Below are 27,657 nucleotides of genomic sequence, written 5' to 3' on the forward strand. Positions count from 1 at the left end.
GTGCGTTAGCCGTGTTAAGGATCCACATGGCTTCTCTTTCATGGCTGCCTGACATGACCCGTTCAATAGACTCGCTGTTGGCTTGTGTTTTCCTATGTTTCTGAATTCCATCCAAAATGACATTTATGGATTCTTCCCTTTCCAGTGGCCAGGTCACTTTGCAGCTCTACCTGTCACTTTTAAAAGGATAGAGTAGACAATGAAAGAAGTCCTCTAATGCTGGTATTTAGTGGAACTGGATGGTGATGAAAGCCTTCGTTTTTTCATCAAGTTTGCCAAGGGTGGAGGAAGGAGTTAAACTTGCCTTTTGTCTCTATAGCCTCTGCTTTGTCTACTCTACCATATCAGCTTTCCCCATTCGCTGATTATCAACCAAATAATGAAGGTACATGAAGGACTAGGAAGATGGGGAATAGAAAGCAGGAATCAAATGCAGGCAATAGAAGACATTTATATTAATATTTCAAAGATTCAGACTGGCTTAAAAGAATCATTAACTTCCTTAACATGGTGGCCAACAAAAAGCACAAGATTCTCTCAGCTCAGAGGAATGCAAATCATCTCAGCCCGTATGCAGAGATTTTAAACCACGGAATTGATTATTATTCTTCTTTTCGATGTAATCCATATAATTCACATCTGTCTAAACATACAGTATTTTAGCTCATTAATATTTATCTCTCGCCTACAAATATTTCCATTCTTCAAGGAACGTTTATTGATATTTGCCAAGACTAAGCACTAAGGCTACAAAGATGAATAATGTATGGTTAAGGAACTTAAGGGTATCATATTCTAGTAACATATAAAAGATAAATTACATATGCATTGCAGCAAGCCTTACAATAGAGGTATGAACAAGATATTATACTCTAGGCACCAGAGAATGGAGCAGCTGCCTCTGCTTGCCATTTGGTTTGGTGCATGAACGATGAGTGAAAGACTGCAAGATAGAGAAGGGACAGGGGTTGAAGAAGAAAATGTTCCAGCAAAGAGAGAGAAAAGATAGAAAGCTATAGCATATGGTGTGTGGGCTGTAATGATAGAAGATCAACCCAGGGAGGAAAGATTGAGAGAGATGGTGAAGGGCCATTGGAGCTGAGCTATATAAGTGGGCTTCAAGATGGTGGTGAACCTGGAAGACCCTTATCATTTCACCCCCGCCAACTGTTACCTCTCCAAGGGCCACAGCTTTCCTCGAACATAGGAAATTTCTCGGTCCCTTAAGCCTACCGTGAGGCTTCTCACCTTAGGCCCTTGATGCATGCTGCATTTCTGCATTTTTCACCTGACTCTCTCTTCTAGTCTTTGTCCAAACATCTCTCTTTTGGAAATTTTCCCCTTCTCATCTCTCAGGTTCAGTTTAATTTCAGAAAGACCTTCCTTGCCCCTCTGACCAACCTAAAATGTAGGTTTCCCTTTGCTACTCTCTCCCCTTTTAATTTTTCTCATAACATTTATCACAATTTAGAAGTATATACATGATACTTTGTACTGTACAAAATCTATAATTATTTTTGTTGCCCCAGTTTTTATTCTCCTCTTTGACTTAAGATTCGCCACCACATTCCTAGAATACTCTCCCTTCTCCTCAGTGTATTTCAAAATAACTGTCATTCCCTCCAGATCCTGGTGCCCAGAGGAGAAATCAGGCTGGATTATGAAATTTAGGATTATCTTAAGAGAGATAAAATTTAAACCCAGGAGACGTGAAGAGATCACCTAAGAAAATATAAATGACAAGAGAACTCATGACGTATCTTGAATCCTGTAGGCTTTGGCAGAAGGTGGATGAAGCCCAGCTTGAGTATGAACGGCTTAGCCACTAAGGTGTCCTAAGAATTCCTGATCTGATTTCTCCAGAATGTTACCTCTGCGTTTTATCAGGTTCACTGTTTGGAAGTAAACTTACTAAGTTCTCATTCTTTGGTTCTACTATCTTCTTTTCTCTTTATTCCCTCTCATTCTCTCCCACATGCCTTGGGGGGTGACTTCTGTGGGGTTCTAGCTTCCTCTAGGAAGCCCATCCCGCATGGTCTCAGCCCACCTGGGCATCTCTCACTGGGGCTAGTTGTCTCCAGGCAGCCCTGGGCTAGGCCAATGGGCGGTGGCAACATCATTACACCAACTCTATGTCCCTCCAGACCTAGCGAGATGCTGGCTGTTGCTAATCTTAGGCATGCCTCACCTTTTCCAGTTGGCCTTGAAGCTCTTGGAATCAGTAACTGCAAGGCAAATTCCTTCTATGGAACTTCTTGGCATTATCTCTATTTTCCTCACTGGACCTGAACTGGTAGAGTAATATAGTGGAAAGATCTCTGTATTTAGCAAAGAAAGAACTTGAAAACAATTCTAACTTTGCTGCTTACTAAATATGTCTTTGAGCAACAAACCTCACTTCTCTGAACCTTACTTTTTTTTCTTTTTTAATATGGAGCTGCCTATTTTATGAAGTTAACATGTGTGAATTAAATATGATAATGGATATGAGACTACTTTGTCAAGTGCCAAGTACATATAAAGCTCGACACCCCTCATTTAGAATTCATGTTGTTTATCTTCTTGTGAATTTGTTTCTTATCTTCATAAACAGATCAACAACTTCATAAGGGCACAGATCTTAGCTTGTATTTCTTTGTAGAACCTCCCAGTGACTTACACATTATCGTTGCTCAATGTGTATTAGTTGTTCAACAAATGTGTGTTGGTGATCTGCCTAGAACAGATGATGATGTTTTCTTTTTTTAAAGATTTTATTTATTTATTTGCGAGAGAGAATGAGAGACAGAGAGCACGAGAGGGAGGAGGGTCAGAGGGAGAAGCAGACTCCCCGCTGAGCAGGGAGCCCGATGCGGGACTCGATCCCCGGACTCCAGGATCATGACCTGAGCCGAAGGCAGTCGCTTAACCGACTGAGCCACCCAGGCGCCCCAGATGATGATGTTTTCTAACAAATATAGTCCTTACGCTTTCAAATGTTTCCTGAAGAAAACATTTTAATCTTTTATCTCTACACAGTAGATTTGGAATTTTGAAACAACATCCTAAGGAATAGGTTTTAACTTCAGCCACTTCTGTGACTTGAGATAGGACACAGCGAGCGACGAAAAGTTTTCTGACCATTGGGAAAGATCTTTTAGGTGACCCCCCCAGAGATATCTTTTTTTAGGATTTGGAAGTCATGAACAAATGCAGAATTCCTTCTTTGACATCATAGCAGAAGGCATTAGCAAAACACATTTGCCTTCCAAGGAAGTTTCTCAGGAGTGTCATACCTCCTGTGCTGCAGTGTTTTACAGATTTTGTAACTGTTGCAATTAGACACAAAGAAAGGCAATGTCAAGAGAAGCAGAAATAGAAAGCAAGAGCTATTGGTGATTGAGGCAGAAGACATATACTTTAAAAATTGGACTCGGAACAATTCCGACAGATAGTAAGAGCCTGCAGTGAGTATATTGGTTTAATACAAGGAAGTGATCAATTTGGTGTGAAGGAGCGAAGGATGTAGAAATAAGCAAGATGCAGAGAACGGGCAGGCTCTATGGAAAGGAGACGATCTCACTGAGATGATACTCTCTTATCCCAGGTGAGGACCCTGACATTGTTGGGCAACAGGTCATTAACATCAGAACCACACGGCAATGTTCATTGTAATAATATTCGTATTATTTATAATAAAAAATAGCAGCCTATCTTAAATGTCGTGTACATAATACGCTCAATACTTTTCATTCAGTTCTCAGTTATCTTGCTGTGTCTCCAAGATTTCATGTTAAACAGTCCATTTGGGGATTGTTTTGATGAGGATCCTGGCATGATAGATCCAACTAATGTTCTAAAAAAAACCTCTTTACAGAAACACTATTAAATTATATATTTTTGGCCATTTCAGTTGTGCGTGACTTCTTTAAATTTCTGGGTATGCGGTTTTGTGCCTATTTATATGGTTTTTATATGTCTATGTGTGAATGCATATATATATATATCTCCTTAGATAACTTTCTGCAAACTCTTGCCTGAGTTAATGGCATTCGTGCATGCAATGGCCGCTAAGTCATGCGTGTAGGAGATGCATGTTACTCCCTTAATGGTTACTTTTTCCTTCTGAACCAGAGAAAATTCAGTGGGGGTGAAGTGCTATAAATTTTTTTGCTAACTTTTAAGTTTGCTAGTTTAATCCTGCCTTGGGATTAACATATGTTCCTGGAATTCAGGGGGAAAATGAGTAGCATTTAGCTTTGTTTTCTTTAGCACCAATGATTTAAAAAAAATGATTTTTCCCTTGTAGATAGCAGAAACTAATATTTGTAAACTCAAAGAACTGACATAGCAGTAGGTTTATTTCTAGATTGTTCATGAACGTAAGCAGCTGTGGTTACTGTCGAAAATAGGTTGGTCAAGGCTTGAAGTGCAATTAATTGAATGAAAAAAATTATTTTCCAATGTGACTAAATGTATGTCCCTGGGTATCAGTCACATAATCAGTTTAAGACTTTCAAAATTAAAGTATTTCCTGGTTACCGAGAAATCTTCATAATTCTTTCAGGCCTCTATTTCTTTTTTGATAAAGTCCATCTGCTTGATCTTTGTTTTCTATCTGAAGATTTGTTTTTCCATTAAGTTCAAAAGCATTACTTTGCCCTTTTGAGAAGAGAATTATTTTTAAAATACATTATAATAAACTACCATATTAACTTCTGCATAATAAAAATATACTAAAATATTATTTGGAACCATTATTTCGAATATAAATGTTTAATTTAAGGGTTGTAATAGTTAAAGCAGAAATTTGAAGGTAAATTTGTTTTGGATTTGGCTATATTTCTAACACCATGAGCTTGAAAAGACTCCTTAACCTTGCTTTCCAGTTGAAAATAAAACAAAAAAAATTTAATAACAAAAAAGTGTTAGAGAGTACCAGTTGCTTCACTTACTTGGTGTTAATTGGTTTGATTAATTTATTTTACTTAACCAACTTTTTTTTTTTTTAAAGATTTTATTTATTTATTTGAGACAGAGAGAATGAGAGAGAGAGAGCACATGAGAGGGGGGAGGGTCAGAGGCAGAAGCAGGCTCCCTGCCGAGCAGAGAGCCCGATGCGGAACTCGATCCAGGGACTCCAGGATCATGACCTGAGCCGAAGGCAGTCGCTTAACCAACTGAGCCACCCAGGCACCCCTTAACCAACTTTTTAATTCTGCCGACTCAATATACAGTTTGTATTGACATAATATAGCAACAACCTCTTTCTCTGTTTATCTTAATTCAAACATGCACATATGCTATTTTATCTATTTTTAATGGCCAACTAGTACAATTTATAAAATTTTAATTTTCTACTTAATACTGTCTCTGCTGAAGCTTGTGGAATCATTTGGGGACAGTTATTCTTGTTAGCTACAAGCTCATTTGAATCAAGCACCATAAATCAATGCTCATATTATTTCTTCTGCTTTTTAAGGTTGGTACAATTTCTCAGTACCTGAAAATTTCATGGGGACTTTTTCCTGTATTTAAGGAGGCTCTGATCCTGAGATTTCCTTGCTCCAAAGCCTTTAAAGGTTTCTGGTTGCTATGGAAACAAGACATAAATTTCTCAGGCAGTCCTGCAAGACCACGTTTGAGAGAAATACCTCATAGAAAGTTTGCTGCCTTATTTCCCTAACCTGTCTGTGCTCCAGGCCAAAGAGAGGGCCTTCACTTTCCCCAGATTCATTTCCTCCACTCTCTTAATTCAATTCTCCTTGATCAGTCTTACCTAAGCCTCCTGGCTCACTTCAGACTCAAGGTCTTCCTGTAAGTGTTTTCTGATCCCCACAGCGAGATATAATTATATTCATCTTTGAACTACAATAATGCATTGATTACACTTTGGGGGATCCTTATTCTGCCTGCAATTAATAGCTATTTATGTGCAAATTTTTTAGCATCTTAATGAGAGGAATTGTGTCTTTCTTATCCTGGTGTTCCTTTTGTTTGTAGCACAATAAATGGGAAGATCCTAAATTCTGAATGCTACGATATGTGAAGGCCCGTTTCAATTTTGTAACTATGCTATACATAGATATTGTGGGAGTAGAGGACAGAGTAACTGTTTTTGCTTAGAGTCGTGGAGGTCACAACAAAAGATATGAACTTTGAGCAGGGACATGACAAAGGAGCATGTGTCTTGCCGCCAGGAGCGAAGAAGTCTATTTTATTCGTAGTAGGGATGATAGTGCAGATGAAGGTCCAGGTGAAGTTCTGAATGGAAAGGATCATTTTAGTTGGAAGTTAGATTTTGTGAGAAAGATGTGAATTATGGGAGATGAGGTTGAATGGCAGGTTGAGGTCAGCTGTGAAGGACTGTATCTGGTATGTCGAGTTTGGAATTCATCCTTAAGGCAACAGGAAGGAGATGGAGCATTAAAAGTGGGTATGTATGAAAGCAGCCTAAGTGTCCATTAATAGATGAATAGATAAAGAAGATGTGGCATAAGAGAACTAACTGATGGTTGCCAGAGGGGAAGAGGGTGGGAGAGATGGGCAAAGTGGCAGGAAGGGAGTGGGAGATACTGGCTTCCAGGTATGGCATGAGTAAGTCATGGGGATAAAAGGTACAGCACAGGGAATATAGGTAATGGAATTGTATGAGTGTTGTGTGGTTACAGATGGTATCTATACCTGTGGGGGGCACAGCATCAGGTATAGACTTGTCGAATCACTATGTTGTACACCTGAAACTCATGTAACATTGTGTGTCAACTCTGCTTCAATAAAAAGGGGAAGATAGAAAACAAAAAGGCAAAAAACCCCAAAAAAACCCAAAAAGGCAAAAAACCCCAGAAAACAAAAGATGTGACAATGGAATATTACTCAGCCATACAAGGAATGAAATCTTGCCATTTGTGACAACATGGTTAAGCCTAGGGGTATTATACTAAGTGAAATAAATAAGACAGAAAGAAACAAGTATCATATGATTTCACTTATCTGTGCAATCTAAAAAGCAAAGCAAAACAAAGCAAACAAACAACAAGAAGAGAACCAGACTCATAAATGTAAAGAACAAACTAGTGGTTGCCAGAGGGGAAGGGGCTGGGGTGGGAGGATAGCCAAAAGAGGTGAAGAAGACTAAGATGTACAAAGTTATAAGATAAATAAGTTATAAAATAAATAAGTCATGGGATAAAAAGTACAAGATAAGGAATATAGTCAATAATATTGTAACAACTTTCCAGGGACAGGTGATAACTTACTATGGGTGAGGATACTGTAATGCATGGAATTGTCAAATCACTATGTCGTACACTTGAAACTAATTTTATATTACATCCAACTATACTTCAATTAAAGAAAAAGAAAAACCATGAAAGTGGGTATGGGATGACATCAGATTTGTTTTTTGGTGAGATGGGAAGTCTGGCAGCTGTGTGGCAGGGAAACCAGTGTGTAGGGGGTTGGCTCCTCAGTCGGAATCTAGAGTTGACAATTTCCATCCAATCTACCTAGCCTGGTAACAGGAAGTGCCAGAGCAGCTAATTAAATTTGTACCTGTAAGCATCTGGAAGGCCACACCCACTAATCACTTGATTTTAGAAGACCTTTACAGAAGGGCAAAGCACACGATATGAGTGTAGTATGCATACTTTGAAACTTTACATTTATTTATTTATTGAAAATTTTATTTATTTATTTGACAGAGAGAGACATAGCGAGAGAGGGAACACAAGCAGGTGGAGTGTGAGAGGCAGAAGCCGACTCCCCACTGAGCAGGGAGCCCCATGTAGGGCTCGATCCCAGTACCCTGGGATCATGACCTGAGCCGAAGGCAGACGCTTAATGACTGAGCCACCCAGGTGCCCGAAACTTTACATTTAATGTATTATTTATATTTCTAAAATGAAGAAATACCTATATTTGCACACAATTCCATATTTAAAAAAGGATATGAGATCTTAATGCTCATTAAAGGGGTGGAGGGGAGTGTGTCTTCTGAAAGTTTGAGGAGGAGGCTGGTTTCAGATCACTTTCAGAGCTCCCAGGCTGAAAGCCAAAGCAAGGTCTGCCTTTCTCAGGCAACTTCCTCATCTATGATGGGCTAGTTCAGTGTGTGCTGTTGTTTCTCTAGACAATGTGAGTTTTTGGTTACATCCTGACTCTGCTGCCTTAATCTGCCATCAACCTTCGATATCACTTCTCCTTTCTTCTGTCATCATTCATCATTGTTCAGCTTTCTAGTTCTTAAAATATATGGATCACACACATTTCCCATTGAAAAGAATGGTCTTCTTCCCCAGAAAGAGTGATAACGTTATTCATTCTTTATGATTTATAACTTCTTTTAACCAAGGATGCCCGTAAACATCGCTTGACAGATCATTATCTGAACGATTTTTTATTCCAGTAAAAAGGAGTTGAAATGATTATTGCCACAGGGGAGACGGCAAAGGTGCTAGAACATGGAGCAGGGAGGATCTCACCTTGTGTGAGCTAGAGTTGACAGCAATGGGTCCCGGGTCAATAGAAGGTCCTTATTTGATCCCCAAGTCCTTCATTGCACCAACTACTAGCCAAATGGCCTTTAAATTCCTCTACTTATAAATTAAATTCCTGAAATTCCTGACTACTTATAAAATGGGTCAGTTCATATGAATAGTGAGGGGTTTTGCTCCAGGTTATAACCAGGACTTATTAAAGGTCTTTCATGTAGCGATTAGGAAACCCAACTTGAGTCTGATTAACAGAGAGGAGGAAAGGATCCAACTCCACTGTGGGCTCACATGGAAAGAGATGCCATTTTGTTACTTTCTCTTTGGAACATTTTTATTTATAGCCATACCTTCCAGTGAAAGTTTGTCCTGTCTGAACATCTACATCACTGCCAAGCAAACGAGACTCAGATAGAGCTCCAAGCCTTTAGTTTCTATTTTTACAACAAAATCTGCGCAGAGCTGCCTGTTTACATTGCTTTCATCCTATCTGGGCTTGACAAATGTTGTAAATTAGGATTAAAAAAAAGAGAAATAAGAGGTAGGGATAGGAAGAGTGAAGTATGTCTACGAATTCTGGGTCTCAGAAGAATTTCTGAGGATGTGTGTTTTCAAAGACCACAAGAATTTTCAGAACTCTAGACCCGTGTTCCGAAGTGAATTTATTTTCATATGCTTTGGAAAGTTTATTTTTTCTAAGTATTGCTCCCTTTTCATTAAAATGTAAATAAGTAGATTTCTATATGCAGGGGATTATTTCATGTGACTTTCATTAACTTCAAATTTCATAAGAACTTAAAAGAGTTTAGTTTTATGATCATGTCCAAATGTTACCTTTTACTCAGTAGTTGTAGCTTTGATCTGTAGGAATTTGTGATTTGGGGGATATAAAAAGTTAATTTTATATAGACACAATAACTATGTGCTTTTTCTGCTGTGCACTAATCCTTTGGAATACTAGTAAATGTCAAGTGATAGCAATAGAAAAAAAATTGTTAGGTGGCAATTTTTACTGTGAAGGAAAATACATTCTCCTTGTTATGAACAATTCAGTTGTTACTGTGCTGAGGGTTCCAGGGTACTAAACTAGTAAGTTGGAAAGTTCTGAGTCAATAATTTTTATAATTTTTATTTCTGATTATTTTCTTACACAAGCCAAGAAAAAATACATATGTGCATGTGTGTGCATGCGCATGAATACCCACTCACCAACCTAGACACACAGACATACACAGACATGCACACACACACACACACACACACACACTGCCTATACCCCAAATCTCAAGCAAATAAACACCATTTTTGTGAGAAATTTTGACTCGTGCTTGGAAGATAGTGCCAAAAACCAGTTTCTAGGAACCAGTAGCTAGGAAACTAGAACCAGCTATTCTTGTCCTCAAACTTATGCAACCCAAATCTCTTTCCTGGTCACCAGCTGTGAATTTATAATATTTCCTTTGATATTCTATAGTGATTTCATAACAAAACCTCCATTTCAAATCGTTAAAAAAATATTGCCTTCTAATCCTTCCAAACTCGAGAATGACCTGAGTACAAGGCCTTACCATTCTTTGAGTTTCGTTGAGGAGAAACTCTAATGTTGACTTCCATTTCCCCAACTTCTCCTGTAGGGCTCAGATTGTTTTCACTCTCCTCTGCCACTGCATAGTCCAGCCCTTCATGCATATCTCCTACCTACACAACTAATAAGTTTGTAACTGGGGGTCTAGGTGCCTACTATAAGCTAAATGTTTGTGTCCCCCTCAGAATTCATATGTCAAAAGATAATTCCCAGTGTACTAGGAGGTGGGGCTTTTGGGAGGTGATTATGGTCATGAGGGCAGAACTCTCATAAATGGGATTCATATTCTTAGAAGCCTATGAGAACTACCTCACCCCTTCCACCATGTGACGGCACAGTGAGCAGATGCCATTTCTGAATGAGGAAGTATGTTCTCACTAGACACTGAATCTGCCAGAACCTTATCTTAGATTTCCAGCTTCCAGAACTGTGAGAAATAAATTGCTATTGTTTCTAAGCCACCCAGTCCATGGTATTTTGTTAGAGCAGCCCAAATGACTAAGATGGTACTTGAATTATAATCCTTTTACTTTTCCAAATCATATTCCAGTTATCTTCCAAAAACACAGCTTATTTAAGCTGAATCTCCATGAAGTCTTTAGTGTTTCTGCATTTTTTCAGCTTTACTGGGATATTATTGACATGTAAAATATGTTAAGTTTATGGTATACAAAGTGATGACTTGATACACATATTTATTGTGAAATGATTACCACAATAAGGTTAGTTTCACCCTCAGTCCCTCACATAATTAGTTTCCCCATTCTTTCCAAAGGCATGGCATGGAATTTCATGGTTACATGCCCTTCACATTATTATCAGCCCACTAGCTTCCTCTTCCAAACCTGTCCCAACAGCTTTAAAGGTACCTTACTTGGTCCTTTCAGTTAGAATTAATGTTAAAAAATGTGATGTATATTGAAAAGATATCTAAAGCTATGTCTGAAACAAAAAGAACAAGTTGTTTTTTTGTAAAACACACACGCACAAAACCACTTTTCAAGTCCTATTTTCTTTTGCCTTTTCTACTAAGAAGAATGATCTCCATCCTAGAAAGGATAGCATAGACAGGTTAAAAGAGAAATGAAAATGATGTGCAAGACATCAATAATAGAGATAATTTAAATCTTTTTCATGAGAAGATCTTATCCCACACATAAATGACCTTTGTTCTGATAGAAGAATTTAACATACCATTGAGGGCCCATTGTTTAATCCTTATGTTGGATCATATGGGCAGGATGATATTTCTTCTTCTTCTTCTTTTTTCTAAGATTTATTTATTTGAGAGAGAGAAAGAAATGGAGGGGCAGAGGGAGAGGGAGATAAAATCTCAAGCAGACTCCCCACTGAGCACAGAGCCTGGCATGGGGCTCCATTTCCAGACCCTGAGGTCATGACCTGAGCGGAAATCAAGAGTCCTATGATGTTTAACAGACTGAGCCACCCAGGCACAACAGGATGATATTTCTAAAGTCTTGTCATGCCATTCTTTTATTAAAATCCTTCAGTGTTTTCCATTGTCACATATAGTGTCTTTTCCCCATCTGCATTTTTATTTCTCTAACCTCATGTTCAGTCATTCTCCATTGTTTTAATGCCATAGTCTTCTCCCATAGTACCTAATGTATATCATAATTGCAGTAATTAGGATAGCATATTTTTTACTTAGTTTATTTGTCCTCCTCCCGCAAGGTTTTTACGGTAGGCATTCCTCTTTCCTCTAGGCATAATGGAGAGAGCATGAGTTCTAGAATGATGTAGATCTAGGCTCTGGTTCTGGCTTTTCCCCTTACTAGTGTTGGCAAAGATGATTAGCCAAGCCAGGTTTCTGGGGGGAGGAAGCAAAGAGGGATGGAATGGCTGTCCAGCCAGTGACTAAGAGTATTTCCTAACCCTGCTCATGTTTGTTTGTGTTTATGTGATTACTGATTATGGGTTGTAATTGGAAGTGATGTGTGTTGCTTTTCGAAAAGCAACCTGGAGTTTCTCTGAGGAAGGGAAATGTGATACACATCACTTCCTCTGAGGCTTTTAAGAAGTGGGGTGTCTTCACGTTTTCCTCTCTTCCTTTTGCTAGAATAAAATGATTGTGAGCCAGTAAATTGTGAAAGGTTTTGGTGGCTGAATTATTGCATGGAGGGGAGCTGCCGGATGGCCAGGAATCCTTCACTTCCAATTGTCATTTAGGTGAGAAATAATTTGTATTATGTTTATTTCTTGCTTATATATTATTACAAATTACTGTGTGATAGTTTGCTCCAAAGATGGCCAGCAATAATTTCTTCACTCTTGGTACACATTTGTCACTCTTTACCTCCAGAGGTAGAGCTCATTTGTCCTCTCCTTGAACCTGGCTGGCTGGCTTTGACTTACAGAATGCAGTGGAAAAGATGTGCTAGCTCAGGTCCAGCACATTTTCCTTTCTGCTACTTGGGACCCAGACGCCCTACCGTGAGCAGTTCATGCAGCATGGAGACTCCACAAATGGAAAACTGAGGCTCTCTGGTTGACGGCTCTAGTTGACCTCCCAGGCAATAGCCAGGGCACATTTTCAGCAGGTGAAGGAGCTGGCCCGGTCAAGTCCTCAGACATTCAGCCTCAGTGATGGTCATGGGAAGAGGGAGAAACTGCCAGTCAACTCATAAAATCACGAGAGAATATAAATTGGTTTTTAATGTGCACCAAAGGGCTTTCGAGTCCTTTTTCTTTTTTTTTTTTTTTGAGCAGTGAGCATTAGTCTAAGTAGTACCCTTGCTTTGTGACATCAGTTCAGTTACCTCAGCTTCCCTCAACTTTCCTCAGCTCTTATTTCATGATTTGTTCAGTGGGGAAATAACACTACCGATTTCATATGGCCGCAGTGACTCAATAAGACAGGGATGGGGATTCCTTATTCTGTGTCTGACATGTGGTAGGCACTCAATTTACACTTATTTGAGTGAATATTAATCTTTGGTAAACTATAAAGAAATGCTCATTTAGGAAGAAAAGGATCAGCTTCATGTGTAATCACAAAATGCAAAATTCTTGTGATAAGATACATCTCAGTTCTATACCTTCTTGCCTTGAAAGTAGACCTACATTTTGAGTTTCTTCAGCTAGCTTCCTCTTCATCTTTGTATTCATCTCAGCATATTTTCTTCTACGAATTCCCACTTCAGTTTTATATAACACATCTATTCTTGCATCTTAGTGAGAACACTGAGAAGATATTCTCTTACTGATTTTTTCTCCTGCAGTGTTTTTTTTCAGATGTATTCTCCTTTTCTGTTAGGTGTAGGATTATTCACAGACCTCATACGTAATTGTTCTATTTATTAATTCAACAAACATTTAGTGTGCACCCACTGTAGGCTAGGCTCTAAATTCAATTGAGTTTCTCTCTGGACACACCTAATTCCTCACTGTCTATCAGTTCCTTTTTTCAGGTCAAGGTCAATTATAGTAAGACTATAATTTATGACATACTATAGCCTATGGGTCAAATCTGGTTAACCACCTGTTTTTTTCCAATAAACTCATTGGAACATAGACATTCATTTTTTAAATATATTGACTAGGACTGCTTTTGTGTTGCAATGGCAGAGTTGATCAGCTGTAACAGAGATCAACAGGCCCACAAAACCCAAGATATTTACTATCTGAACCTTCATAAAAAAGGTTGTCACCTTGACTTGTGGCAATTTGAATAGTTTTGGTTGGTATAGTTTGAGAGGTTCTGACTACATTGGTGTGAGGTACTTTGACAATGGAAAGTCTGAAAACTATGCCATGCAGTAAAGGAAAAGGTACAGGGAATTTTTTAGTCTTTAAAAGAGAAGTTTTAGGGGGGCTGTAAAATTTAAAATTGGCAGATTTGATTGATATACATCACTTATGCTCAGAAGTGGCATACCACTGGTTGGAGAATAAACTAGGAAGATATTTCGAAAAGCAACCTGGAGTTTCTCTGAGGAAGGGAAATGTGAATACTTTTGGACTTAGCAATTACACCAGGGAATGATTGCTAGCGGAATGTTTTCCTATGTGTAAAAAGAGGCAGGGTCAAGGATGTTGACTGGAGCTTTTGTTCATAATGGACAAAGCTGGGAAACAACCCTCAGCAATGAGGAATGGTTAAAAAGCATTGAATGGGTAGACCCATTCTATTCATGGTTTCTTAATTGAACAAATGCAGCCATTAAAAAGGGTGAAGTAGGGGCGCCTGGGTGGCTCAGTTGGTTCAGCGTCTGCCTTCCGCTCAGGTCATAATCCCGGAATCCTGGGGTCGAGCCCCTCATCGGGCTCCTTGCTCACCCAGGAGCCTGCTTCTCCCTCTCCCTCTGCCCTTTCCTCACCACCCCCCGCCCCCGCTCATGCTTTCTCTTGCTCACTCTCTGTCAAATAAATAAATAAAATCTTTTAAAAAAAAGAGTGAAGTAGTTTTATATTTCTTGGACCGAAAAGATTGTCAAGGTATGTTATTATTCTGCAGCACAACATTTTATACTACTTCAATATTTTAAAAACATATGTAAATATTCATGTATATAGTTAAGGCTAACTTCAACTGCACATGATATAAAATCTCAAATTATAGATGCTTAAGCCAGATAGAACTTACTGTTCTGTCACATGAAGTCCAGGCAGGGAGTCCAGGGCTGCCATAATGAGACCACTGTGGTGTGAGGGTACCACACTCCCATCTTATTGCTTGCTGTGGGTGATTTTCACCACGATGGCATCTATGTTCCAGGAGCATAATGAGGAAGCAGGTAGTGTCCAAGGAGAGGGTTGATTATATGTCACTTGGGAATTTGAAGATGGCCATTGTGTGAAAGAAAGGCATATCTTGGTCACTCTAGTGCTTTCAGATGAAGACAAGATAAGAAGGTAATTTGTTAGATATGAGGTTTTCTAACAGGAGGTGGGTCACAGAATTTGGAAATTAACAGGTAAAGAAAGGCTGTTAAAGATTCTTAGCCTGAAGACATTTAAAGCTAAGAGGAATGTCAGAAATGATCTGATTTGACTTAGTCATTTTACATCTTCAAATAGAGTCTCAAAGGGAAAAAGAGAAGCTTATATTCTAAAGCACTTGAAAAATGTTAACCTTTCACGCCAAAAATCTTTAAAAATTATGTGTATACCTATAATTTTTATTTACTTATTTCTATATTATTTCATACATCATTATTAGTGAGGGATAAGAATCTTGCCTTGGTATTCAATATAGGGACTCTGGAGTCTAATTGTAAGGTTTGGATCCCAGAATTTCTACTCAGAAAATCTATTTCCTGCATCAACTTAGTCATCTTTCTTTGTTTCAGTTGTTTCATGTGTAAGAAATGGACAACACCTCAGTGGGTTGTGACAAATGACCTCATAAGCCTAGAGTGTTTTAATGTTTGATAGATGGCAGTTACCCAACAAATATTGGTTAAAAATAACTCATTTAGCTGAAAACATGCTTTTGTTAAAGAGAACATGATTAAATTTATAATTCAGAATAAACTATTTTATTAGTTAGAAATCCTGTGGAGAACAGAATGCTTTTGTTCTCACGGTATGTACTTTCTGAGGCACACAATGAGTTCACAGCTCTGATGACATTTTTGGACCCTGGCATATATAAATCTTACATTCAGCATCATAGAAACAAACCAAGTTAGCACTGGAAGAAATCTTGGAGGCCATTTACACCACAGTCCTCATTTTGCAGATTGGAAAATAGAGACTCAGGGTTCAATGATGGACCTAAACTCATGGAGGTGGTTGGTATCAGAACTTGAATAAAAACATGTCTTTTCAGTAGCTTAACTTGGACTTTAAGTATTAGGTAACGTGGCCGCAGGGGGATTGGTGAAGAATAAGATGCTTTTGACATTCTAGACTAAAAAAAATAAACCTAAGCTTCTACTGGAGATAAATATTTCCACGACATTTTTAAAAAGATTTATTTAGTTATTTTGAGAGAGACAGAGGGAGAAAGACAGAGAGAGAGGGAGGGAGATAATGTGCGTTTTGGGGCAGGGGCAGAAGGAGAGGGAGAAAATATCTCACGGAGACTCTCTGCTGAGTGCGGAGCCTGATGTAGGGCTTGATCTCATGACTCCGAGATCATGACCTGAGACAAAATCAAGAGTCAGACGCTTACTGACTGAGCAACCCAGGTGCCCCACCCACGACATTTTTAAATAAACTTATTTATTTGTTATCTTCTCTTGTGGAACTAATTGTGGCCCATCTCTTTTGAAGGGTTAAAGTGGCCAGTTTCTTACCATTTTCTTTTTCACCTCCATCCTTTGTTCTGAGTTGCTTGCTTTGTAAAGTTGCCATTAAGGGAAAATATGGGTTCTAGTATTAAAAGGGAATCATCACGGCAGGACCTGGACATCTAGGTGTTTAGGAAGCCAAGTTTTAATCAATTGGGAAAATCAAAACACATTTGAACTTAAAGATGTCTGAATTTTCTGGCTCATTGATTTAATTTTAAGAAGTTTGAAGACCTAGAGATAGAATATGAGGAAAGACAACTAGCTAAATGCCCAGAAAGTGCCTGTGCCCTGTAGGAATGCACGTGGCCCTTCGGGACGATGTTCTTGAAGGTGCAGGCAAGACCTTTACAGATGAGTAGGAAAAAAAAAAAAAAGAATATGAACATAGTTCACTGCATTTGGGTAGAACAGTTTTTATTTGTTGTCTGAGATAATTTCTCTCTCACTGAAATTGTTTTTATCTCTAGAAAATCTACACAGGAAAGAAAGCAGTTGGCTATGCAGTATCATTTGAGCTAGTCTGCAAATTAACACCTGTATCTCTCAGGATGATTGTTGCAGCTAACAATTTCCAGTCTAGCTAGTTAAAGCAGAAAGGGATTTACTAGGGGGTGTAGGGCTGCTTATGTAATTTCCAGGAGTGCCAGATAACCAAGCTCGTATGCGACACGCAGACGCTGCACTCTTCAGTGGAAATCTACTGGCGCTGACGTCACTGCTTCTCGGCACCCAAGGCACTAGGGACTGAACCTTTAAAGATCTCTGCGGCTACCACCACAGAAGACCACGCGTGGGCAAGCCCGAGGCTCTTGGTGCTGACTTCCATCTTCCAAGTCTCAGTGGCTGTATCTGCTTAGTTGAGGGTTCATGTGCAGAGTCCTCACTTCAGGAGAAGCTACGAAATTCTCAGGCCCTAATCTACAGAAGGAGGTCGGAACGGGGCTGACCTCAGCATAGTCTCTGAGAGGTTAGACAGTAATCTCAACATGTTGTCTGGGAGGGAGACAGCGCTCTAGGAATCCTCTTTATCCCTTTTTTTATGAGTTGTTAGTAGGGACAAGTTCATTAGAATGTATATAATTTCCAAAGAGGAAAGTGACAGAGAAACTAAGAAAATATACTTTGTGTAAAATATACTTTGAAAGGGAATAGAAGAAAAATCTACTAAATTCAGTCACAAAACTTGGCTCATATACAGACAATTCTATTTTAATCCTAGGAAGAGTACTAAGGGAGGGATTAGAATGTGGACAGTCCTCACTTTGCATAGTTCCAGTATGCATGCCTTTCAGGTACCACCGTCTAGTTAGATAAGACAATATGGTTTAAATTTCAGTTACCACAGTATATTAACTGTGTGTGATTGCATAAAGTAGAAACTTCACGGCCTGCTGTTTCCGGCACAAATCATTATATAAATCAATAACTGATGGGTGTCATGATCAATGACCGATCATGTCACTTCTCACAGAGTCTGTTGGTGACTGGCCACGGGACATTGGTTATTCACACACCAGGAGCGAAGCATGTAGTAGTGTTGCTCTTTGACTTCACTAATAAACCCACATAACGGTTCACAAAACTAGATAGCAGGAAGAGGAAATTGGCCAACAAAGAAGAAAGCTTAGTGAAGAAACACAAAGTGATAATATTGACAGTGAAATTCACATGGAAAGTTACATGCCTCTGTAAGACCGGCTGACCGTGGGAACTCAGGTGCTGCCATGGGTTGAGAGACCCTGGGTGTGTGGCGAGAACAATTTAGTGATGCAGAATGACTCACCTAAATGAGGAAAGCAGTTGAGGTGAAAAGGATGATGTTTCAGAGGAAGTGATGCTAGCAAAACCTTCACAACAGAGGAACTCAGAGGTATCTCACGACATGAAAAACGTAAAGGAAAAAATGTTGCAGGCAGATCCTGACAGAAAAGAGTATGATGGTTCACCGAAACAGAAAAAAATACTCCATATTGTAAGTTACATGATGAGGAGAAAGCAGGCGCTGTTCCAACTACTCTTGATAAGTTTTTTTTTTTAACAAAGAAATAAACATATTTTAATTCTCCATGTTCCAATCTTTTAAATTACAGTGTATTAAATAAGTATTCATTTTACTTTATTTTTTTCATTTCTATATTGTTATAACCAACAGCAGGAAAGTTTTAATCTTATGACAAAAATTTTTGGAAGTTACGGAAGAACTGTAATTCTGCCCATGAATTAGTAAGATCGCTTTGCGTAGTTTCACGCTGCAGAGTTATTTGTATGGTCCATACTAGCATGCAGGAAGAGGATCTGCCTGCACTTGAAACGAGGGCAAACAAACATCCCATATGTTCATATTGAAAGAAGCACTTTCTGGTTGAAAGGTTGAAGGTGCCTGACCATTTAAGACTCAGTGTTAAAAGCTCTGGAGTCAGTGCTTGTCCATAAAGAATTTTAACACATATTAGAAAAAAAAAAAGTCCTTATCTATCTTGGCTACGGTGAAAATGGAGTCCCATTAGATATGGCCCTGTTGTGTGCTACACAGTCTGATGATGTATGGGTGGCCAGGGCTTGTTTCAGGGAATCTCAGTCCAGCTTACAAAGACAACAACGTATTTGGCTGGACCACAGAAGCTGAGCAGAGAGCTCTCACTCTCAACAGAGCAGGCAGGAAAAGCTTCAAGGTGGACATGGGTATCCATCAGTATCTTGAAGGTTAAGAATCAGGGCTGGGATGAGGGGGAGGCAAATGGGGCCAAATCATTAAAATGTGGGGTCAGATCCTGTCTTCACTTAAATTTTTGAGATTTTATTCATCATGAAATTTTTGCATTAATTTTGATTTTTAAAAGTGATTCAGTAAAATGTTATGTAGTTTGATTAGTGAGTTTTTTGGTACCTTCCCCTGAATTTTTGTGCCCAGATGACTACTCCACTTACCTTATCATGTTCCCCGCCTTACAACTTTATGAGGAAATTTTATACTGCATTGCTGACCCACTATTAAAAGCAAGGGAAACAGCATGACCAGGACTTCAGGGACTGGAGGGAAAGAACTGTGATTCTTTTTTTAATGCTCTTTGTTGTTATGATTTTAAAATACTGGCCATGTTCATGGTTCAGTTTTGGCTACAAATGACAGGAAAACATACTAGCCTCTGAATATCTGACAGAATGGGAGCATTTCACTGCAATATTTTGACAAGCTATGTGATATTTTTGTTGTATTTAGAAATTCAGGTATAGGGGCATCTCGGTGGTTCAGTCGGTTAAGCGTCTGCCTGCGGCTCAGGTCATGATCCCAGGATCCTGTGATGGAGTCTGGCGTCGGGCTCTCTGCTCGGCAGGAAGCCTGCTTCTCCCTCTCCTCCCTGCTTGTGCTCTTTCTCGCTATCTCTATCTCTCTCAAATAAATAAATAAAATCTTAAAAAAGAAAAAAAGAAATTCAGGTATAACTTTACACAGGTAGGGTTGCCTGATTTAGGGAATAAAAACATGGAACACACAATTACATTTGAATTTTTAGATACACAACAAATAATTTCTTAGAATAGGAATACTCCATGAAATATTTAAATAGACATCCTAAAAAAATCATTCCCTATCAGAAATTCAAAATCAGTGTCCCGAATTTTATCTGACACATCTACTCTCTGTGAAGCTGCGATGGTTTAGGGAAGGTTAATTCCCATCTCCTTAGTTGGCCTGGCCATCATGTTTAGGTCTGGACACATTAATGAAAATCACATATTAATGCCTTGAATCGGAGGTGGTTTTGCAAACAGTAAATTTCTTTAAATGATAACTCTTATGTCTTTGAATAAAACAGCTTTTTATAATTGGGTATGTGCCTCTTTTTCTGTCCTTTTGATATTGTGCTTCCTTTCCTTCTTCGGACTTTTAGCACATCAAAATTAGGCTAACAGGGGTCAGCCTTTGTCTTTTTATCTCATTCCTTTGACAGCTAAGGACTGAAAAGGAAACCATGTGAGACCAAAATATTAAATCAGGCCTCCACATCACAGCTGGATGTGGCTTGTTCCCTTGTTCATGATCCATTAAAGTGCGTAATTTCAAGCAACTTTCCTCTCCTGGTCCATGTAATGATTCTTTTATTTTTTTTTTTAAGTTTTTATTTAAATTCCAGTTAGTTAACACACAGTGTAATATTAGTTTCAGGTGTACAATATGGTGATTCAACACTTCCATACATCACCCGAGGCTCATCACAAGTGCCCTCCTTAATCCCCATCACCTCACCCATCCTCCTGCCCACCACACCTCTGGTAACCAGCAGTTTGTTCTCTATAGTTAAGAGTCTGTTTCTTGCTTTGCTCCTTGCTCTTTTTTTCTCCCTTTTGCTCATTTGCTTTGTTTCTTAAATTCCACATATGAGAAAAATCATGGTATTCGTCTTTCTCTGACTACTTCACTTAGCATGATACTCTCTAGACTTCAGCATGTGTTTTGAAGTCATGGTAGATTTATCTATCTATCTATCTATCTATCTATCTATCTATCTATCTATCTATCATCTATCATCTATCATATTTCATATTTGTACTATGATTAATTGGATGGCTAATAGCGAATCTAACATTCAAATAGTGGTAGGGTTAGGAAAATTGGCCTGTATTAACCATAATGATTTACACTTTCTGTTTAGATCAGGGAAATCTTATTTTGTTACATTTTTCACTTGCCATTTTGTTTTTGAAATTGGTTCTTTATTTCTTTTGCTTTCCAGGTTTTCCTAATGATACCTTCATGCTGGAGCCAATGTAAAACATTATGCCACATTTATGAAGCCTGTCTTGGTGCCATTCGTCCTCTTCTTGGTCCCCTTGCTCTAAATTGCCAGGCACCTTTCTTAACCTGGCAGCAAACTCATGCCATTTCTAGTCTACCTAGGCTTGTTCTTGCCATTTCAATACAGAACACTGGAAATACCCATCCCTTTTGTTCTGCTCATCTTCTCTGATATTTAAATCCTAGAGAGAGAAGCCACTTTTTTCCTGCTCCTGATGAATTTATCCCACTGCTTGGATATCATATCCTTAGGGCCTGTGGAGTCACTGGGTAAATCTGTCGGACTGAGGACTTGCTAGCAGGGATAGGAATAAATGCATAATGTTTAAAGACCCCTGGGCCCATCAAGGGTTCTGACAACATACCAGGCATAGTGCTAAGTGTTAAGGATACAATTGTGAATCTTTTGGTTTTAAAGAGTTTGTGTGCTTGTTGGAGAGAGAAGCATACATGAGCAACTTGACAAAAATTTCATTTATTATTGTTATTTAATGCTAGTGTTCTGTATAGAGAATGATGTGAGCTGAAGTAGGGCTAAAGGTGATCGTTTCAAGCAAGGTAGGAAAGAACCTAGAGTCAGCACAAACCGGCAGTGTGGTTAAAGATTCCCGTAGCACTGTTAGATGATCCTTGTCTCACACCTGAATATTGACAGTTACACCAAACACTATGCACCGTGAATGTTGATGTTGAAATTAAATTGCTTTTGCTGCTAAATACCGAGAGGATGGGGGTGAATTTAATCTCTTTTCCTTCTGACCATGAACAGCTGAAAAAGCTTCTGTCTCCAACCACGGATCTTCTCAATAGTCAGGTATGAGAAATAGAGCCCCAACTAAGAAGAGGTTGGTTGTAAAATTGATTAGACCTGGCAGGAAACATTCAAGTTTGGCAGGTTTCCTAGGAGTCACATAGTTTGGGACCCGAGCAGAAATGTCCCACTAAGCTAAACACTAAGGACCTGTCACCATTCATTTGTCTGCCAGCAGTAAAAGTCAATGAGCTTGGGAAGGAGGTTGTTCCAGATTCTTGAACATCTTTATAGCAAGAGCTGTCAAATGTGAATAGTTTTTTTTTTTCTCTCTCTCTTTGAAAATATATTTTTTTCTTAGCAGGATCCTAGCAATTTTTTAAAACTTTTTTTTTTTTTTTTAAGGAGCAGAGAAAAAAATAAGGCAGAAGAAATACATGGTATCTGAAGCTTTATAAACATAAAATATCTGATGGCATTTTCTGAAAATGAAATCTTATTTAAAGGAAAGTCTGAGCCTTGGGATAAAGGCTCTGGGGTCTTGGCCTTGGCAATAAACTATATCAACAATAAATTAGGCTCCATGCGGTTGTTGGTTGTTCTGGTGTTGGAGCTTAGGAGTATGAGAAGACTCTGTTCTTCCTAAGTCAGTTCAATTCAATTCAATTCAATTCAATTCAATTCAAAATGTTTGTTGATTATTCCTTTGTGGCATTTACAGTAATTGGGATGGTGGATTTTGGGGGAAAAGGGACTAATTCAGTGACCCTTAATTCACATCTCTCAGGTCAGATCTAGGACAATGTACAGAAAATCCATAATTTTTGCTGAGTGAGTGATTCATTCTGAATCTCGAAAATTACTATATTGAATGTGATTTATTTTGAGATACTTTGGCATAGTCAGTGGGGTGCACACAAACACATACGGATATACTCTATCTCTTGGACCAATTAATTAACATTTATAGTATTCTAGCCAGAAATATATATCCAGAAGTGGTTGGTTAGCACTTGAAAAACTAAAGCCTGATGTCTCCAGAGGTGGCTGAATAACAGTATCCCAACTAACTTTTTTCTCATCAATCCTAGAAAGTTAAAAAATTTGCACAGTGGACACTGGTGAAATAATTATGCTCAAAATATGTGAATTGGCTGGAAATATTTTTTCCAGCGCTATTGAAATATAGTTGACATACAACATTGTGTAAGTTTAAGGTGTATGATGCGTTAATTTAATATAATTATATATTGTAATGTGATTACCATTATAGTGTTAGCTAATACCACATACATTATGTCATATAATTACCATTTCTTTTTTGTGGTGAGGACATTTAAGATCACTCTCTTAGCAACTTTCAAGTATATAATATGGTATATCGTTAACTATAATCACAGCGCAATGCATTAGTTCCCCAGAACTGATTCATCTTATAACTGGAAGTTTGTACCCTTTCACCAATATCTCTGCATTCCTGCCCCTTCCCCCCACAAGCCCCAGCCCTTGATAATCACTATTGCACTCTGCTTCTATGAAATCAGCCCACATATAAGGGCTATCATACAGTATTTATCTTTCTCTGACTTACTTCATTTAGCACAATGCCTCAAGGTCCATCCCTGTTGTCACAAATGACAGGATTTCCTTCTTTCTCATGGATGAATAATATCCCATTGTATATATATACATTTTCTTTATCCATTCATCTATTGATGCACACTTATTTTGTATCCATATCTTGACTATTGTGAATAATTCTACAATAAACATGGGAGTGCAGATATCTCTTCAATATCCTGTTTTCATTTCCTTTGGCTATATACCCAGGAATGGGATTCCTAGATGAAATGGTAGTTTTATTTTTAATTTTTTTTGAGGAATTCCCATACTGTTTGGAATAGTGGCTGCATCAATTTACATTCCCACCAACAGTACACAGGGTTTTCTCCACATCCTCACCAACACTTGTTACCACTTGTCTTTTGATGTCAGCCATTCTAACAGGTATGAGATGATATATCATTGTAATTTTGATTTGCATTTTCCTAATGATTAGAGATGTTGAGCATCTTTTCATGTACCTATTGGTCATTCTTTGAAAAAATAATGTTTATTCATTTTTTTAAAAAGATTTTATTTATTTGAGAGAGAGAGAATAAGAGAGAAAGAGAGCACGTGAGAGGGGAGAGGGTCAGAGGCAGAAGAAGACTCCCCGCTGAACAGGGAGCCTGATGCAGGACTTGATCCTGAGACTCCAGGATCATGACCTGATCCAAAGGCAGTCACTTAACCAACTGAGGCACCCAGGCGCCACTAAAATAATGTTTATTCAATTCTGCTGTCCATTTTTTTTTTTTTTTAAGAGAGAGAAAGAGAGCAGGGGAGGGGCAGAGTGAATCTTAAGTAGGCTCCACTCCCAGCATGGAGGCTGAGGCAGGGCTTTTGGGGGGTGGGGAGGGCTTGATGCCAGGCTAGATCTCAGGACTCTGAGATCATGATCTCAGCCAAAATCAAGAGTTGGTCACTTAACCAACTGGGCCACCCAGGTTCCCATGTCCATTTTTAAATTGGTTTTTGAATTTTTTTTTTTTTTTTTTGCTACTGAATTGTATTAGTTCTTTATATTTTTTGGATATTAACCCCGTACCAGATATATGGCCTGCAAGTATTTTGTACCATCCTGTAAGTTGCCTTTTCATTTTATTGATTGTTTCTTTTGCAGTGCAGAAGCTTTTTAGTTTGATGTAATTCCACTTACTTGTTTTTTTCTTTGTTGTTTGTGCTTTTGGTGTCATATCTAAAAATCATTGATGAGACCAATGTCAAGGAGCTGTCCTCTTGATTTTCTTCTAGGAGTTTTATGATGTCAGGTCTTATGTTTGGTCTTTAGTCCATTTTGAATTTTTTTTTTGTGAGTGGTGTAAGATAGGAGTCCACTCTCATTTCTCTGCATGTGGTTGTCCATATTTCCCAACACCACTTCTTGAAGAGACTACCCTTTCCCTACTGAGTATTCTTGGCTCATTGGTCAAATATTAGTTGGCTGTATATGCAGGGGTTTACTTCTTGCATCTTAATTCTCTTCCATTGGTCCATGTGTCTCTTTTTATGCCAGAACCATACTGTTTTGATTATTATAGGTTTATAGTATAGTTTGAAATCAGGAAATGTGATGCTTCCAGTTTTGTTCTTTTTTCTGAGGATTGCTTTGGCTATTCAGCGTCTTTTGTGTTTCAACACAAATTTTAGGATTTTTTTTTTAATTTCTGTAAAGAATGCCATTGGACTTTTGATAGGAATATTAGGCAGTGATGATCTTCCTTGTGTGAACAGGGTGTAAGAATCTAGTGGGGCTGACAGATCTGCTAGATAGTGCTCTGTAAGCTTAGGATTCCCATCATTTCCGTTGCTACTGCATGCAGAGGATCTTGGAGTTTGATTCTGCCTAGCTCATTAGCCAAATCCTGCTGCTGGGATATTGTCACATCTGCTTTGAATGAACTTATTAGACAAAGTGGGGTCTATGTGCCTCTAAGGTCAAAGAGTAAAGACTTGATTTGGTTTTTAGAACAGGTACATGACTGTATGTGTGAATGGATATGTAACTATTTTTACCTTCCAGTCGGCATGGCTGAATTCCATCAGAGGCTTTTTTCACTGTAAGCAATCTTATGAATGTGCTATTGCAGGAGAGAAACACAGTAGCCCTCATCTACCTCTTTCTGTTGGTGACCAGCAATGTCTTAAAAAAATCTGATATTCCTGATATTCATGAATGACTTCTGATCAGCACCCACCAGTGTAGGCTGTGTCAATAAATACTTTCTAGGGCTTTTTCCTTTAGTAGCACCAGAGGGGAAAGGACTTTGCTAATTAGAAGCATGATTGGAGAAAATGATGTATTATACCTCTAATTATTTTTCTTTACCTTTAGATGAAACTTCTAAGAGGTATTTGGTGTTTGAAGAATTTTCAAAAGAATTTTTCTTTTTATGCTTCATCTACCATGACACCTTTTTCTTTGGGAGCAAAGTCAGAGAAGGGCATTTGGAAAAAAAATTCCGTTGCCATCATTAAAAGAAACAGTCACAACTTTTTAAAAGCAGTTATGTGTGGAAGAAGCCTAGTGCAGAAAGTGAGGTCAAGCAAAGGGTGGGAACTCGATTTTCCCAAACCCGTCTAAAGGACAGGTTAAAAAATCTTATCCAGAAACTTCTCGGGATCTAAACATGCAAAGTAGGCATTTATTTGGTGACAAAGTATAAGGAGACTTTGCAGACTTACATGAAAACCTGAACATTTTGCTTAAAGTCCCTCTAAAATGAACACTGCAGGAACACTAAAGAGCCAATCCAGAAAAATAAACTTATTAGTTAAGTAATGAAGACACTGAAGAAAGAACAGAAGAAAATCACTTGGTTGAAATATATTTGTCTTTTTAGAACTCCTGCTCTTTTGCTTATATTTTGGAGGGAGCACTCTGAGTTTCCAGGAAATTATTTGCCTTACTACTCTCCCTTCTTCTCTGCCCTTGCTCGAGTATGCAGCTCATGCTCTAATACCAGTAGGGAAATGATGACTTATTAGGTGTGCTTTCATTCCTTCCAGAAAATGAATTTTATTAGCACCTACGGCTTGCACATAACACATTTGCAACCACTTCATTTGTTGGACCCAGGTAATAAAAATGAGATTTCCTTTAACACAATGATATTCTGACATTCATAAAAATGAAGTAGTAGCATCAGTCAGCCAGCTTAGAAGGCTGCATGCCAAAAAGGTTAACAGTTTAAATAACATAAAGTACAATGTCAAAGTAGTTCAAGTAATAATATGTAAATTTCTACTAAAGAATAAGAAGAAAAAGACAATTCTTTTTACTGCAATGTACCATAAAGAGCCCACATTCTGTATGACTAGTTTGGATATGGCCAATGAAAACCAACAGTTGCCATAAACGAACTTGATTTCTTTCTTTCTTTTTTTTTTAAAGATTTTATTTATTTATTTGAGAGAGAGAGAATGAGAGACAGAGAGCATGAGAGGGAGGAGGGTCAGAGGGGGAAGCAGACTCCCTGCCGAGCAGGGAGCCCGATGCGGGACTCGATTCTGGGACTCCAGGATCATGACCTGAGCTGAAGGCAGTTGCTTAACCAACTGAGCCACCCAGGTGCCCCGAACTTGATTTCAATACTTGTAACAAAATGAGACTCAGAGAACAAATGATCCTACAGAAACCATTATGAAAGTGGAAAAACTCACCTTTGTTCTTTAAATGGTGCAAATTTAAACAAATTCTGTGACCTCAGGACAGAAGATGAGTAGATTAACATATTGGTTACATAATAAATCAAGTTCAAATAAATGGATCTGATATCTAATTTTCTTCTACCTAAAGTGATGTCACATTTACCTTTACTTTATGATCTTGAAACTATACCTTTAGATTGAATTTGTGGGAAGTTAAAAATATTACATATTTCTTTTTATATGAAAACCTTTAATCAATTGCCTTCATTTCCACTTCATTGCTAATGAAGAAATGATGGCAAGGTGCTTCAAGAAATAGTGGCTTATTTATAAACAGATGAATTTTTATCAACATGGAATGGGCAACGTCTAAAGGTCAACGGCTCAAGATAAAGGAGCTCATAATTTATGGATTTTTGTAATGACTTATGAGAAGCATGTGATACAAACACAGATTTGTTTATTCTTTTTAGTTTCTCTTACTCATTTGCCTCTGGGTCACCTATTGTCTTTTTCAATTCATCCTTGATGTGAAATTG

At 38.4% G+C, this 27,657-nt stretch overlaps 1 long non-coding RNA gene across 1 annotated transcript in view; it reads left to right on the forward strand.

Moving 5' to 3' along the window:
• Positions 1-3,276: 3,276 nt before the first annotated feature.
• LOC145722461 (uncharacterized) overlaps positions 3,277-27,657 on the forward strand; it is a 69,453-nt gene continuing 45,072 nt past the window's right edge. Inside the window, exon 1 of the long non-coding RNA XR_014146765.1 lies at positions 3,277-3,586. This is a non-coding gene — a long non-coding RNA (uncharacterized LOC145722461). The remainder of the gene's footprint in view (positions 3,587-27,657) is intronic.

Source organism: Leptonychotes weddellii, chromosome 7, assembly GCF_054177405.1.
Source record: "Leptonychotes weddellii isolate Sample4059 chromosome 7, ASM5417740v2, whole genome shotgun sequence".
Classification (NCBI taxonomy): Eukaryota; Metazoa; Chordata; class Mammalia; order Carnivora; family Phocidae; genus Leptonychotes; species Leptonychotes weddellii.